We start from the raw sequence: 17,617 nt of genomic DNA on the forward strand, positions 1-17,617 counted from the left end.
AGGATAATTAATAAGTTATGGTTATAAAATCATAAATGAATGATAAATCAGAGAAGCTGAAGAAAATAAATGTGATATAAGTTATGGTTATAAAATTATAAATGAATGCTAGATCAGAGAAGCTAAAGAAAATAAATGTGATATAAATGTGATTTTGACATTGAACTTGAAATGGTGTAAAAGGTGTAACTGCAATTAAACATCACTGATATGTTGGAGGTAGAGAGTAGGTGAAAGGTGAAAGGCAAGGAACTAACAGGAGAGCAGAGATGATCAACGCCTTATTTAGGTGAAAGGTTGTGAAGACAACGGACATAGGAGGTTGAGCAACCCTGACATTAGCACAGACATCAGGAAATGTCTGTAAGACAGTGATGGATATGAGATCATCTGTCTGAGCAGTCAGAAACCCTATAAAAGGTGAGTGCAAAAGAGGAACCGTTCGTTGGATCCTCCGGGCAGCTTCGAGCCAAGAGATGGACAAAGAACTCTGCAGCTGAAGAAGAGCCGGGGCCACGGAGCCGGAGACTGTCCTGCCATGGGGACCAACCCGTCAGGCCCACAACCTGTGGCTTCAAATCGCACTTCTTTCATCAGCTGGGTTCAGACCCCAAAGACAAAGATGAAGACAAAGACAAAGGCAAAGACAAAGAAGAAGAACTGGTGCCTTTTTTCCTGCCAGCACCAAGTCCTGTGTGACCTCACCATCCATGCGGGGAAGAAGCTCATCAGACCTACAGAGATTCCTGCCTTCGCTGATCAACATCTTCCTCCTGCTGCAACACCTTCTTCATCATCAGGCCAGGTCTGGGGTTCGAAACACCAAACTCCGTCCGTCTCTCTCAAAGGTTCCTTTTTTTAGTTCTTAGTGTCAGCAGTAGGGAAAGATAGACTAGATGATTGATTTTACTTATTTGATTATTTCTGCTACTGAATTAAGCTGTACTGACCCTTGCAAAAATGCCTTACTAATAAAATATTTAGCATAAAGAAAATCTAAAAGATGTTGTGGACATTCAGTTAATGAGTCACCTTAAAGTTCTTTGATGGTTGTAAAATAGCTGTGATGTTTGATTCTGGAGAGGAAAAAGTTTAAAATGTTTTTAGGTTGCTGGTAGCCCAAATTTAAAACGTCATCCTTGGGACTCGCCCGAGTCACTAAAACCTACCTGGTTCAATAACAAATGCAAGTTGTAAAATACAGAACGAGCGACCGTTAACAGGTGTGCTCTGTGAAACTAGTTGGCTGTAGGCTGCTCAGTCTGGCTAATTCACAGGGGGAAGAAGGGTGGGACACCTGGATGTAGGCCGTCAGAAAACCAGGCGAATCGTTTCTCGAAACCGGCTTAAACAGAGTTTACTTCAGTTCTGGACAGGATAAATCCCGGCAGATTTAGGAAACTCAATTAACCCGTTAGAAGGAGAGCTGGTAGCACATCTCCCCTCTCAGAAGAGGAAGTAGAGAGTGAGAGAATAGAGAAAGAAGGGGGAGGGGGGGTGTTGCGCAACAACACTGGCCAACATTTTCTAATCCAGCAAGTTTCAGAAGAAACAAAAATTAAACGCTTGAAAGAATTGAACAAAGCGACTTTGCTACTGACGTTTGCTTTGCATCAATTTGCTACCTGGAGGCTTAGAGGGGTGAAAAACAAGCTGTTAGTAAACAAAACCAAGAAGTAAGAAAATAGTCACCCCAACATAATTTTTCATTTTGTATCTTTAATTTCTCATCGTAATAAGTTCTGTAGTGTTATTTCAGTTAGTCCGTGCAATTCTACACATGGCCGCTAGGGGCGCTGACGCGTTAGTGACCAAGAAAAGATTGAACACACCAGAAGAATAAATCTTCCTGTTGAAGGTAAAAGGAGCTCAACGTGTGTCTCGTCTTTTCTATATCGCAGGTCAGTAAAAATGTATTTTGATGCATAAATGTTTTGTCCTTTAAGAGTTAAGAGGTTATAGACTCGAGAGTCAACTGGTGGGTCACTTTGTGCAGCTTTGGATGGACATTGTGTAGAAAACGGGACGTATTTCTGGAGGCTAACTAATGCTAATGCGAGCGAACATTGTACATGTTGAGCTGAGAAACAGTTGAAGGTCTAGAGATTGAATTCATTCTGAACTTATTGTATTTTTCACTTTTGAAACGGTAAAAGACATTTTTCTGGTGTCTTTTCTTTACGGGTTATTAAAAAACACAGAAACAAAGTTGTTGTCAAACTCAATGAGTAAATGGTTGCATGAAGAGACAGTATTAACGGAGCAGTTTGTAGTTTTTTTGTGTAAGACATAAAATACTGTGTTATGTTTATTGTGTATAATATTGCTAGTGTTATTATTAGTTGAAATACGCCACCTTGTGGTCACTTTAAGTTATTGTTTAAGTTAATAGTAGAAGAAGAATATGGACAGGAAGTGCTTTGCCCAGAATCCAACGGCCGCTCCACACTCCTCCTAGTTCTTTCTTGGTGTTTGTTAAAGCATTGTCTGTGAGTATTACTTGGTAAAAACATTAAGACACTTGTAATGTTACATAATACGATGGTATTGTGTAAGGTTGTATGTTTATAGCCCGTTATTATTGTGCTAATGAGTCCGTTTTCATATGCTAATCTTTGTTGCTAATCGCTAGCTAACATCCTCATTTCATTGAAAGTCAATGTCATGTTGGTCCTTTATTTTATTTGTATCGCTCTGTAAAGCCTAGATTGTAATACATTGCATTTCTGTATGTTACAGTTTCACAAAAAAGGAAGGAGAAGAAAATTATTGAACTATCACTGAAGTAAACTTTATTAACCAGTCATCGCCGTCAGGATTTTCTTCATCTTTCAAGATTGTTTAGCTGTTTGGATAGCTAGTGCGAGTATCTAGTGAGGCCAAGAACATACTGTAATGTTGTTAAAACAGTGGATACAGTTAAAAGCTACATTGCTTAAATATTAAAGTTTATGTTGTGCAGAATAAAAATTGTAAAAGCAATTAAAATAGTTAAAAGCAAATCCATATATTTTTATTTTGACAGTTAAAAATACAAAAGGTCTGAGGAAAAGGGACAAGATATTTGAGTTGAAACAAAACTAATTGGTTTGGAGAATTAAAAGCTGTCTAAAATATTTTGTCATTCAATAAAGTTCATGATGGAGCATGTTAAAATAATTCTCGTTCTGTTTAAAGGGATATTGCAGTCATTTGTAATGTACTGAATCTAAGGGTTATTTGTTGAAGTTATACAGTGATACCTGAAGTATTTGATATGAACTATTGCATATGTAGTGTTGTATATGGAGTACGGTCATCATAAGAAGAATAAATCTTCCTGTTGAAGGTAAAAGGAGCTCAACGTGTGTCTCGTCTTTTCTATATCGCAGCATCACACGTTGAGGGAAGATCATCTGCTACATTACCCTCAGCCATCCGAGGCTGCAGGGTAACAGAGGCAGGTACAAACTGGCTTCCTGCACATCAGTGCTTCCTTCAGTAACAACTTCCAGAGAGTTGTGAGCAGGAATATAATCATATATAATGTGCAGGAAGCACATTATATATGATTTGCTGGGTTTCCTATAAACTAATGTTAATTAAATCAACTCCTATTAACTGCATGTAAAAGATGGGGATCAATGACAAACTACTAAGTTGGAGTTTAAAATGTTGTTGTACATTTTTGTTTTTAAAAAATCAGTCGTAGGAAAATGAATCCGGACTATTTCTGTAGCGTTGTTCCAGGGTAAAACATGGCTGCCATGACCTTGCCTCCTGTTTTCAACCATGAGAACCAGCTAAATAAATCTGTCCTGCATAAATTTAGAAAGTTGATGAGCTGACACACACACACACACACACACACCCACACACACACACACACACACACACACACACACACAGATTGTGAGGACGAATTTTATCTCATGAAGAAATGCTACATATCAGATCTAGATCAGAGTGACATTTAGTTTTGATTCTTGTCCTAGAATAATACTGAGCTTTTTAAGGCAGTTTGAACCTTAGTGATTAAGTTTAATCTTTCCTTGAAGATTCCTTGCATTGAAAATTTGCTGCTGCCAGAATTTCAGCTCATTAAATCTTATTTTCTAATCTAATCTAATCCAGATTTGTTGCTGATGGACCCATTATTAAATGATCAAATCTGTGCAGCAGCTGACAGTAGATTTATATTTGCAACATGTTGCCGTACGAATGAGTCAAATGTCCCGTGGGTGTCAAATATGCTAAATCGTTGCTGCTCCACCTTCGTTTTGCCTGCAGGTGCAAAATAAACACAAGAATGCTGTGATTCAAAGTGTGGCTTGGGGGCCTTTTGCGGCACATGGCCTGACTTTGTGCGGTCCCTGGCTGCACCTCTACCGAATATCAGAATTATTTTATTAGATCTTGTGTTTTCAAATAAAAAGTTACCAAATTACTGGTTTCAATGCTGAGAAAAAACTAAATATTTCTTTCTTTTAATAGAAAAAACATGCAAAACTCGTATAGTTTTGGATTTATAATAAATTATACATCCGTTTTCTACGAGAAAAGATTTTTCTTTCTTTTTAAATTAAAAACTGGTGACATTTTATTTAAAGCAGTGTGTATAAAACTGAAATGACACTCATGAATATGAAGGAGTCTTCATAAATGTTTACGACTGTCGTCATGAAGTGTCATTCGGAAAATAAAGACAATTTTAATGCAAAGTCTCATTAAAACTTGCATTGAAAGTCCATTAAACATCTTCATCTCTGCTTTCGCTTGAAAAAGCAGAGATGTAAAGTTATTTACATTACAAATAATGTAAATAACTTTACATTATTTGGTAAATAATGAAACTTTTAATGTAAATTTCCATAAAAAATTGCATTTAAAGTGTCTTTCTTTACCAAATGACACGTCATGACGACAGTTGTAAACATTTATGACGACTCATTCAGTGTCATGTCAGTCTTATACAAACCCTTTCAACTAAAGTATCACCAAAAAAATTTATTTTAATTTAAAAAATGTCATGTCAGTTTATTGTTCATTGTTTATTGTTAATGCCAAAGCAACAAAAGTCCTCCAACAGTTTTTGGCTGTAAAACCTCCAGCTGTGAGACTTTTCCAGTGAACCTACCTGAACGTTTAATTGTTCCTGTAACTCAGGTCTGAACATATTTGAAGGAGGTGTGTAGCATTTTCCTGTAAAGCGAAACTATGTGTTAATGGAAAGAACAAACGTTTTTGAACATTATTAAATAAGCTCTTAGAATAACAATGTCAGTCCAGAATGCGTCATGGGATGATTGAATCAGGTCAATCAGAACATTTAGTTTGTTCTCTGTGCATTCACCAAAACATTACATCTTACCAAGTTTTTTTGTCTCATTTCTGGTGCAAATGTTTTAGTAAACTTTAAAACAAAACTAGCTTACAAGAAACTTTTCAACAAAACACAGGAGCTTGTTTTAAGGAAATAATCCCTTAACATTGGAGCAAAAGTTCTGGTTCTATTGTCACATTATTTCACTTATAACATGGAAAATTGTCTTATTAAAAGTAAATTCATCTTCCAATAGAACGAGGACATTTTCATCAAAGTTAAGGAATTATTTACTTAAAACAAGCTCCTTAAAGATACTTGCAAGTTGCAAGTGTCTTGATTCTTGCGTTGTGTGAATTGTGAGACAGTTATTTTTTGTTTTTGGGCATGTGCACCGACTGATGGCACCCTTTGAATTTCGTTGTCCTTGTGACAATGACAATAAAGATTTATCTTATCTTAGTTGGTTTTGTCTTATTTAAAGTAGCTACACAGACATTTGCACTAGAAACTGGACCAAAAATACTTGGTAAGATTTTGTGTTTTTGCAGTGTTGTATTGTAGCCAGTGTGAAAAATATGCTAAATCATCCTGGCTCCACATCCATGATTCTGCATTTGTGCCTAATTGAGAGTAATTAGTTTACTGTTGTCGTTATTCACTGAAACTGTCTCATGCAAAGGCAATTTAACTTTAACTGGCTTTACATATTTCCATCTATTAGTTTGTTTGTTTTATTTGCAGCAGTCCTAGTTTAACAACAGTGACACTAAGAGTAGATAGAAAATGTTTAAACAACATAAAATTTACATTTCATTTTTATAAACTTGTTCAAGTTGTTAACACAGGGTATCAGCCAATCAAATGGTAGCTGTTAGGTAAATTGTATATATTATTATCAAATATTTGTTGTTTCATGTGCCTTTATAATGTTCTTGTTTTATATGCCTTTATTTGTTTCATCTTAGCATAAAGAAAGTTTCTGTGTTGTTGAATTACTTTGATTCCTTTCTCAGAAGGCCTCTCTGAGGACGAGCAGAGACAACCAGCAGGGTTATCGCTCAGCAGAAACATCTGCATCCTTGACCTGCTAGTTGGCTATAAAACTGTTGCCATGAAGACGTACAACTTGCTCTGTGTTATCCTGTGTCTGGAACAGAATAATCTAGTCTGTAGATACCATGTGTTTTGTTAGTGACTAGCATTTGCGTTGCAATCATGTGATTGAAGTGTTTTCCCCAGCCCTTTGAGACGCTCTCTGTAACAGGGATCCTAACAGCAATAAAAAGGGAGAACGGACACATATGTTTTCAGAACGGAAGAGATGTGTGACTGAAAACATCTCTGGCTGTTCTCCTCGCGAGGACAAAAGAATCGAACTCTCTTGTCTTTCTTGTGTTTGTTTAATTTGTCTCAATAGGTGTTTAAACCTGACAGTAGCAAATGGAAAAAGATAGAGATCGAGACATGTTGGAAATAAACAGAGTTGAGTAGTAACTAGTTACATTTACTCAGTTACATAAACTTAAGTAACTTTAGAACAATTTACTTTTTTGATCATTTTTATTTCTGTACTTTTGAGTAATTTTATAAAGTATTTATACTCTTACTTCAGTACTTTATATTTTGGTCCATCTGTTTATGTAATTTTTAAATATTAAATGATTGATAGTTTGATCAGTTACTCAGTACTTGAGTAATTTCTTGGTCGGCCACTTTTTACTTTTACTTGAGTAAAAACACATTGAATTAGTTACATTCTTACTTGGTTACAGTTTTTGGGTTTTCTACCAATAGAAAACAATAGAAAATCATGGATCCATTGAATCAGCAGTCTGGGCTGCAGGTGGAGGTATAACGACCAGGGAGGAACAATATTGTTTCTGAAAATGTCACAAATCTCAAATAATCTCCAACTAGTTCCTTGAGCACGATAACTAGTTCAGTTTTCCAGTAAACTCCAGTTCTCAACAGAACCGGTGTGGCGTGTGGAGGAACACGAGATTCTCACCTTCGGTGTGACGAGACGAATCTGCAGCAAACAGGAAATGTAATTATTTTAATAAGCACTAATATCTGAGGAATGTTAAAGAAGCCTTTTTGAATCTATGCCAGAAGTAATTAAATCAGATTAAAGTAGGTTAGTCCAATCTAGGTCAAGCACTGATACGGTTTGCCTATAATGAAGTTTGATGAAGCTGCAAGAATCGATGGCAACTGAAGATAGAAAAAATTTTTAAAAAATATACGTGTGACGGGGTTCTATTATGATTTAGTCAAACACAATGACTGGTCCAAGTCGGAGATCGTTTTAGAGGATTTATTAAACTCTCACAAAGATGGCAGGTGCAGACCACACACGAAGGACATCCTAAGATTTCGCAGTTCCTTCAGCAGCCCTTTCTCTCGCTTTTGCTGACCTGTCATAAAATCCTTCATCAAAGTGAGAAACTCACTGCCAGATGCACTTGATCCACTGGGGCCAGGCTTTGGTTCACCTTTCTCATCTGATCCATCCGACGTTGGCATGCTTTCCCATGCTTTGTCAGTCACCTGTTCTTCCATCTTTGATTGTGATCGAAGACCAGATCTTTGCTTCACCAAACGAGATCCTCTTCTCCGGCTTGCCATAATCCCACTCCTGACACCATGTGTGCGCGTATTCTGACATGGACTCTAAGTCCCAGCTCGTGACGGCTCCTCCGTCACAATACGCTATTAATTGCAGAAATTTTCTAGAAAAACTTCTACATTTCTGAGTTTCAAAACTCAATAATTTGAGAGAAAAAACTGGGAAATTTCTGAATCCCAAAATGAAACATTTGGAGAAAAGAAATCAGAAAATTTTAAAACTTTCCAAAGTCAAAGACTTTCTCCTTTATGAGCTCAGAAAATTTTAACTTTTTTCAAAGATTAATGTCTTTTTTACCCCTCCAGGGGGTCTTTTGTGGGCTCTAGTGTCCCTTATATGATAGGCTGACAGGAAACGGGGGAAGACACGCGGCAAATGTCGTCGGGTCCGGGAGTCGAACCCGCGACGGCCGCGTCGAGGACTGAAGGCCTCCAAATACGGGTCGCGCCAACCGCTACGCCACCACCGCACGCCCCAAAGATTAATGTCTAAATTTCTCAGATTTTTAGCAAGTATTTTCTCATTGTTTCTATCTTCATTGGCCCTAATAAACCATAATATCTTCCAAATGACTCATCTTCAAGCTTTACTGGGGCAAATAAAGACAGCATAGAAATTATAAGGCAGTTTTGGCCTTTTTGTATTAAAAAAAAACATCCAACAGTTTCTGCAAATATCAGGTTTTCATGCAGTTGGTTCAACAACTTAGGAGCATAAAAACCAAAACCTGCAACATCAATTTGTTCAAACTTTTAAATCTTGATGGTTCATCCCGTTTTTGTTTTCTGCTTTTTCTTTTTCCCACAAAGCCTTTTCTGTTTGGCAGGAAAACATCCAGTTTGGCCTGAAGGTCGAGATGAAGGTGAGTCAGCTGAAAGAAGCTTTTCCAGGTAAAACCTGTAATGGCTGCAATGACCAAGAAACGGAGTCGTATTGCAGTAAATCCTCAAAACAATGCAGTCAGTATGGATGCGAAACAAAGTTTAATCACCGACGTTGATAAAGTGATACTTTTCCTTCACGAACTCTGAATGATTTTCAGTAAGAGCAGCAGCTTTGGGTGAACCGGGAAATCTCTGTATTGTGGTTGAGAATAAGGGTGGCACCTTTAGATTCTTTTCTCTTGTTTTTTTTTTTAATACAGTACAATCATGAACATGCGGAAAAACGTTCCAGTTCAGAGAAAAACCACTGTTGCAATCATTGTTAGTGTTCATTGTTCCTGTTGGCTCACTGCCGAACCGTGATTACTTATTGTTTGAACTCGAATGCCAAACAAACGCCTCCAACGCTGCTATCAGATGATAAACTGAAAGTGTCTGTACTGACAGATGGGCTGTCAAATCCGTCTGGTACCTTTGTCAGACTTTAATTGAGTTACTTTACTGGTGTAAAAACACAACAAAGCTACATAAACATTGTTGCGGCCCCTGGCCTCTTCAGGCTGTGGAGGCTCTTTGTTTTTTTTCTATTATGCAGAATCAGCTGTGCGGGCACAGCTTTCTGATTGGCTGCCTAGAGGCTGCAGGAGAGCAGCCACCCCATTGGATCAGCAAAGCCAATCAGACGTTGATGAGACCCACCTGCACCGTATAAAAGACGTCTGAGTTCATTCCTCCAGGGGGGGCAGCTAGCAGGAAGAGGTTAATAAAAACTTCACTTTAACACACGCAATACCAGAGAAAGGTCATTTAACATTTCTACCTTTGGAGTCCAGAGACGGGTCGACTGACCTGAAGGATTTTAGCTAGCAGGTGCTTTTGCTCTGTAAATAAGGCCATTACCCTGGTAATTACCCTGGTAATTACCCTGGTAATTACCCTGGTAATGGCCTCAACGCATCTCACAGTTGCACAATTGTTCCTTAGACTTAGACTTAGATTGACTTTATTGTCATTTTGCATGCACAGGCTGTATACAGAACGGAATTTCGTTGCATACGGCTCAGGACAATGTTTGAGGTTCCAATGTTGTGAGGTTACTCCAGAATAAAATAAAATACAGTATAAAATATGAATCTAAATATAAAATATAAAGTGCAGGAATGACAGAAAATAGAAATTATTTAGCTCTGTACATGTGCAAGGTACAAAGTGGAGACCAGATTTTGAGTGCAGTCCAGTTAAGAGTTCAGCAGTCTGATGGCAAGTGGGAAAAAGCTGTTTCGGAACCAGGTGGACCTGCAGCGGATGCTGCAGAACCTCTTTCCAGAGGGCAGCAGGGAGAACAGTCCATGGTGGGGGTGTGAGGGGTCACTGATGATGTTTCGGCCTCGGGACACGCATCCTGCATCGATGGTTGACCTGACACTTCGCCCTTTTGCCTGAGCTGGGTGTGGAAGGTTGTTGCCGAAGCAGTTTCTCCTTGTATGCCTTCTTCTCACTCACATGAGAGTTACCCAACTCTTTTGCAAGCTCAACCAGGAAGTCCACCCGTCTCTCCTGCACCCCAATGCATGCCTGATAAATGTTTCCATGTTTGCCAGGTTTGCTGACCAGCTGTCACATAGTGATGGAACCTTGGTCACCCCCCCGAAGATAATGACTGAAATAAATGCCATTAGTTCTTGTGAACTAAATAGGTGAAGCAGTCACCTATTTATCCTCCACAGCACAAAAGGCTGCATGCAAATTTGCATGTGCAAAGTCTCCCAGATTTCTTTTGCTTACACTTTTTGCATGATTTTTCTGAGGTGGATCAACACAATTAATTTGGTTAGTTTATTTCTAAACTGTCATTTTAAACCCACTTAGCTTTATTTAAAAGAGAAACATTACTAATTTCTTTTAGAAAAACCTTTGCATATTTCTTGAAACAGATTGTATGTTTTGCAAACTCTATGTACATTTGGCAAAATGACCTGGATAATGCAGCACAACATCATGGATCAGCTGTAAAAGGTCACATCTCTCCAAAAACACTTCATGTATGCTTCAAAACTAAACTGACTAGTTGTAGGTATAATAGATACCCACCCCCAACATGGACTATTCACACTCCTACCTTCTGGCCTGACGGTCAACGGCCACATTTACAATTGAAGAAGGGATGCTAATTTGAGCCATCAGAGTCGTCAGTTTGGACTCAGGGTCTTTTGACCCTCTTTCGGGACGTCAGGGGAGAGGTCGGAAACCCTGGTAATACCAACTTTCAACAAGATTTATAAATCAATAGTTTTAGTTTTTATCTTTTACTTTTTCATGTTGTTTACATCGATTTATTATAAATTTTCTTTCCCACTGTCTTTTTCCACAATACAAAAGAAAATAAATGTTTGACTAAACAAGCAAAATTAACTTCAAAATGTATAGATATGAAAAAAGTTCTATAGATTATCATATATGGCACGTGTGTCAAACTCAAGGCCCGAGGGCCAGATTTGGCTCGCCATAGCTTTTTATGTGGCCCTCTAGACTCCAAATCATAGCAATGGGCCCCTCCAGTTTTTACAAACAACCGCAAAATTCACACAAAAATCAACAGATTCCCTCATGTTTTCTGAGTTTATCAACATGTTTTCTGAGTTTATCAATATGTTTTCTGAGTTTATCAACATGTTTTCTGAGTTTATCAACATGTTTTCTGAGTTTATCAACATGTTTTCTGAGTTTATCAACATTTTTTTCTCAAAATTGACCATAAACATTTTGGATCAAGTGCCTGCTGTCTCAGCCTGACCTGATGTCAATTTATAGTCCATGACCGATAAAGCGATTAATAAAAGATCACATTTAACATCATATGTTAGCGCAAATATTGTAAAAAAAATTCCTTACAGATATTTCTAAATTAGCGCCACAAAATCTGTGATGATGATTGCAGAAAAGCACAAAAACAATCCTGGATGAACTGATTAGTGTGAAAAGATGTTCAATATTATGTTATTTTAAGAAACACTTATTGATGCTGAAACACCTATTTATTGATATTTTAACAGTTTAATTGGTTTTTATCAATATGTTCTGGCACAACAGGCCCTTTATGAACATTCAGGTTTTTGATCTGGCCCAAAACAGAAATGAGTTTGGATAAAAACGAGTGAATCATGGACTATTTTGAATGTAAACAAGAATAAATAGTGAGATATTTGGTGGTGGAATGATGTCACACCACCAGCAAAGGAAGACTCTGTGATGTCACTGGCGATGCAGTCTGTGATGTCATCAACTGCAGAATTGTATGTGACACAATTCTGCATATTTTTCATTGCTTGCAATATCACTGACCAGTTCAGACGTGCGCAAAGCTCTTTAAGGTAGTTTACCAATCGACAACTTTAGTGATTGTATTGAGGAGAAATGTTTCACTTATTTCAGCAATACTGCAACAAAATGATGGGACCCCAGGCGAGAACGGGAGTCCAGCAAGACCCCCAAGGCAGCTTCGCTCCTGCACATCTGGATATCTTAGATGAGGAAACCCAAAGACTGGACTCCAGTCTGGAAATGGAGAGCACCAGGATAGAAGACAACCAAAACATGGCCGACCTGGAGGCGGAGCTGGAAGAGATGGAACTCCGGCTAAAACAGCAGGAAGCCCTCAGAGAGAGATTTATCAACGAGGTCAAAGAGGCAAAGAGAGAACTAGAGAGACTAGAGAGAGAAGAGAGGGAAGAGATGTCCAGTGATCCAGGAGACCTTAACTCTGATGTCACTGCTTCCAAGGTTCACAACGCTGTGAAAGACATGAAGGAGAAGCCTTTGCAACAAGACTTTGAGGATTTGAAGTCTTGTTGCAAGGGGAGGTTAGAAGACGACCAAAACCCGGCCGAGCTGGAGGCCAAACTGGAAGAGATGGAACTGAGACTAAAAAGGCAGGAAGCTCTCAGAGAAACTCTTATCAACGAGGCCGAAGAGGCAAAGAGGGAACTAGAGAGACTAGAGAGACTAGAGAGAGAAGAGAGAGAAGAGATGTTCAGTGATCCAGGAGAACTTTACGCTGCAAACATTGCATCCAAATTTTACGACAGTGTGAAAAACATGAAGAAGAAGACCTTGCAGCAGGAGTTTGAGGATCTAAAGGTGGCCCACCTCCTCAGCCAGGAAGCATTTGTAGCTGGAATACAGGCTGAGAGAAAGAAAACTGAGGCTGTCCAAGAAGAACTGGACCAACTTAAGACTTCCTACAAGGAGCTGCAATGTAAATATGATGCAGACATTTCTCTGGTAAGGCAGGAGGTGAAACGTGAGAAAGACGCAAACAAAGAAAGACAGAAAGAGAGTCTGAAGCTAGTCAACAAGCTGAAAGCTGAGAAGGAGGAGCTCTTTCGAAAAATGGCTAGAGAAATCATAATACTGAGAAAGAGAGAGAAGCAGATGCTGAACGAACTGGATCAGGTTCACATTTCGCACGAGGAGATAAAACGTAGGTTTGAAAGAGACAATATGGATTTACAGCAGGAGGTTGAGACATACCAGCAGCAGGTAGAGCAGGAGAGAAAAGCTCACCTGGAGCAAACAGAGGAGGACAAGAAGCTTCTAGACCATATGAGAGCTGAGAAGGAGGAGCTCCTCCACAAAATGTCAGGTGAAATCGAGACATACCAGCATCAGGTAGAGCAGGAGAGAAAAGCTCACCTGGAGCAAACAGAGGAGAACAAGAAGCTTCTAGAGAAGCTGAGAGCTGAATATGCCATCCTCCAAGAAATCACAACATCAGAGAAGAAAATCCTGCAAGACAAGGAAAGTAGTGCAAAGGCTGAGCTGGAGAATGTTAACGGTTTGTACATGGAGCTAAACAGTCGGTTTGAAACCAAAGTAACTGCATTTAAACATCAAGTAGAAAAACACCAGGAGGAGCTCATTTGTGTGAAAAATGATTTACAAAGAGCGAGAGACGATCTACTGCTGGCCGACACTCTGAGAGCCGAGGAAGAAGGTTTCCAACAACAACCCATCACAGTTTCCCAAGAGAAGGAAGAAAACACACAGAACCAAGTTAAAGTATTAAATCAAGAGGTTTCTTCAGAGGAGGATCTCTCAGGAGAACCTTTACCAGGTTCTTCCACGGATCCAGAATCCTCAGAAGAGACCGAGGTCGCTGGAGAAACCATCCTGGAGGATTTGGACAATCCAGATGGTAAAAAGAAAAAGTCTAAAATTTCATTTTGGAAGAAGGTACGAAACACTCTGGGATGGAAGAAGCCAAAAAAGAAACAAACAAGTGAAGACCAACAAGAACGTGTCTAAAGTTCTTGATTTTGATATTTAGAGAAGGAGAAAGACGTGCAGGAGACGAACCGAGGACTGGAATCAAACGCATGGAGGTTGTAGCCTCTGTGAACGGGGCGCCATGCCACGCTCCGTCAAGACCAAATTTAAAAAGTTTTTCCCCCCATTGACAAACTAAAAAATAGATCCCTTCCCAACCCAATTGGAAAAAATGTGGGCAGCACGGTGGTGCAGCGGTTACCGCTGCATCTTCACAGACACCATCTGTGTGGAGTTTGCATGTTCTCCCCGTGTTTGCGTGGGTTTTCTCCGGGTGCTCCGGTTCCCCCCACATCTCCTAAAACATGTCGGTCAGGTCAGTTGGTCACTGCAAATTGCCCCCAAAGATTTGAAGAAACCCCAAACACATGTGCAGCAGAGAGACTATATGGGCCACCTTCTGTCAAATTTTAATCGGAGTTTGATGGATGAGTGATTAATGACCCTAATTAAATAATTTTGATTTCCGGTCACATGATGCATTTGTAGCCATTTAGGTTAGCGTGTCTTTAAAATCTTTTCTTTTTTCAAACTATTTATCCAACGATTTATTGTTCAGTGTTACCTCAGTTTAAATTCTACAGGCATAACCAAAATCATGAAACTATTTTATAAGTCTTAAGTGAAAATACGGTCTCGCCACTTCTTTTTGCAAACATGGTTGTTAATTTTTTTTCAGCTCATGACATGACAGCAGATTTTTCTGACATCAGCAACATGCTGACCGAGCAGAACAGCAGCAGCAAGTTTCCCTCCATGATCGCTAACTTCACTGAAACGGCTCCACGAGCTGAAGACACTTTAAGGTTGGTCAAAACTTTAAAAAAATTTGGATCTCATTAAAAATTGAATTCTACTCTGAAATGAATCAAACTCATGTGTAATGTTTTGTCTTAGTGTAATGTTTCACCTCTCTGCAAAACTTTGAGTCACTAAGCTTTATTCTGTTATTTAAACCCTTGCTATTTGATTTTAGAAGGGGAACAATGACTTTTTAATATAACAGAAACATAAAATCTAGTCTTTTTACATCTTTAAGATGACTAGAACAAGACTCACTGTGTACACTGAGGGCGATGAGTTCAGCCAAAAGTAAAACATTCCCAAACAGACAGCTGCACCGAGGCAGAGCCTCTCTTTGGAGATGCTCCAACCTTAACAAAAACCTCAAGCTTAGCAAAATTAAATTCAATACATACTAGATTTCTCTGTAACTTTGTTCTTACCTGTGTGATTAGATGCAGTTTGTCCAACAGGTTCCATATTGACGTAAATTTCCTCCATCGCTTCAGACTCTGTGCTGGCTTTAAACATTGACTATAAAATCCACTGCAGTAGTGGAACTAAGTGGAAAAAAAACTGTGGGAAAGAGATGAGATGTCTGGTGTTCAACAAAACAAAAGGTAAACGTATTTTAGAGATAACGATCAAATAAAGAAATTCATGAGCGCAGATTCAGTATTAGTTTCTTAAATATCTTACACAACATAAAATTCTTGAAGGTTTCAATAGTTTCATAAGTTCATATTTGCTGATTCGGTTCTGTATCAATGAATATTTATTTATCCTTTTTCTTTATTTTCCTTCAGCTTGGTTAATCCTACTCATAATAAACACATTACACTTTTCCATGGGTGAAAAAATAATTGAATCTTTCCATCTTTAAGATGACACAAAATTAAAAATAGTTTTAAATCAGGGATATAAGGATGAAAAAATACATCTGATGTTGTGATGTTCTTGCTTCATCTTGCTCCTGCGGATGGCTGTGTCCAAAAAATATTTCCTAAAGGCCAATAAATTATTGGAGCAGATGACTGGTTCCCTCCTTGGTCGTATGGACCCAACAGTTTTACAGGTCTCATTCTGTCCTGATAACTAGTCACAGCCTTGCTCTCGGTAAAAACAACTATCATCTTTGTATTTTTCTTTCTAAATCCTCTTTTAACCCTGTTTCTTGTCCAGTAGCAGAAACACTTACATTAAGAAACCACAGGTGTTGAACTGAAATCCTCCTTTAGTCCAGAAAATGTAAAATACCTGAATTGCATTATTACAAAACTTCTATAACCGTTGGATCGAATAATTATGGAATTGTACGTATTTATTCATATTTTAAAGATATGTACTTTTAGGACTGCCATCTAGTAAAAACAAGCTGCATGAGCTGGCTAGTACTGTCTAAACCTCAGTCACCATATCTTCTAAAACAGCCATGAGGCAGATCAACAGTTTGACAAACAGTTTGCTTTGTGAAGCACCGCCTCACTGGGAGGGAATCAAAAGGCTAACATGCCAATCAGGTGCAAGTTGGGCGGGTTAAAGTAAGAGAAACCTGATACTGCATTCAGAGCACGATGAAGACCAGCAAGCAAAATATCAGAGTTCAGGAGATACAAGATAGAAAATTTGACTGAATCAAGACATTGCCCAGAAGTTCAGACTGGGAAGCTAACTGGCACATTGCTAACTAAGTATGTGGAGCAGGAAAATAGACCGTATTTACTTTAATTTATGCAAACCAATTGCCTCAAAAAGATTCAATTACTGCTACATATAAAAGACAAGTGTAGTTACACCGTGTGATTTTGGCAAACAATATTCTTAAACTCATCCAAAATATTATTCTCCGTAAAACTTATTTTATTTTCTGCCTACAGCAGCAGCAGCAATATATTTGCTACATAGATTAAAGATTCACGGTCTCATTATTTGACATGGTTGTTCTGTTCAAAACCTTTTGGTTTGCTTGAGCAGAAGTGGCGTAGTGTCTGGGCATGTTAAAATGTTCAACTTTTACCACCTAAAATCCTCACTACTTTCAAATAATTCACTTTTTATTTTATTTTACTTGTTGCATGGACTCAACTTAAATAGATTAACTTATAAAGCTTTTTTTTATATACATCCAAATGTTCCTGCCACTTGTTTAAGATGAGTACAAACAACAAGTCGATGATAATTAAGTGATGTTCGCTTGAACGTTTTTTTAAGTCTAATGTTTTATTTTACAGTGAGGAAGGCCGGAGTCTAGCTTTAGCAGATGGCTGAAGGCGTCTGATCCGCTTCAAACTCAGTACCTGTTTGCTCCAAGGCAAAACTTTGGTAAGGTTAAATTTAGTGGCTAAAGAAAGTCAGACGGTTTATTCTCCAATGTGAGAAATCCCTTGAGGTTGTCAAGTTTCTTGTTTGATCAGATCTTGTTAGTCAGTATGATTACTAATTAACGGTTGATTCTTTTGTGTCTAGATGCAATGTAATCATTCAATTCACAATTTAAGTTTTATTATGGGGATGCAGCAGATAAAATATTTCATAGTATATTTCATTGATTCCTTTCATACAGTCTAAACTCCCTGAAAAAAAAAAGACCTTTGATAGAAATATAATTTTGATTGCTTTGAGTATAATGATATTTTACTTAATCTGACTGATATGATCTTCTTTAGCGCATACTGATGCTTCGCATTGATC

The sequence above is a fragment of the Xiphophorus hellerii genome, chromosome 8 (assembly GCF_003331165.1).
Source record: "Xiphophorus hellerii strain 12219 chromosome 8, Xiphophorus_hellerii-4.1, whole genome shotgun sequence".
Taxonomy (NCBI): Eukaryota; Metazoa; Chordata; class Actinopteri; order Cyprinodontiformes; family Poeciliidae; genus Xiphophorus; species Xiphophorus hellerii.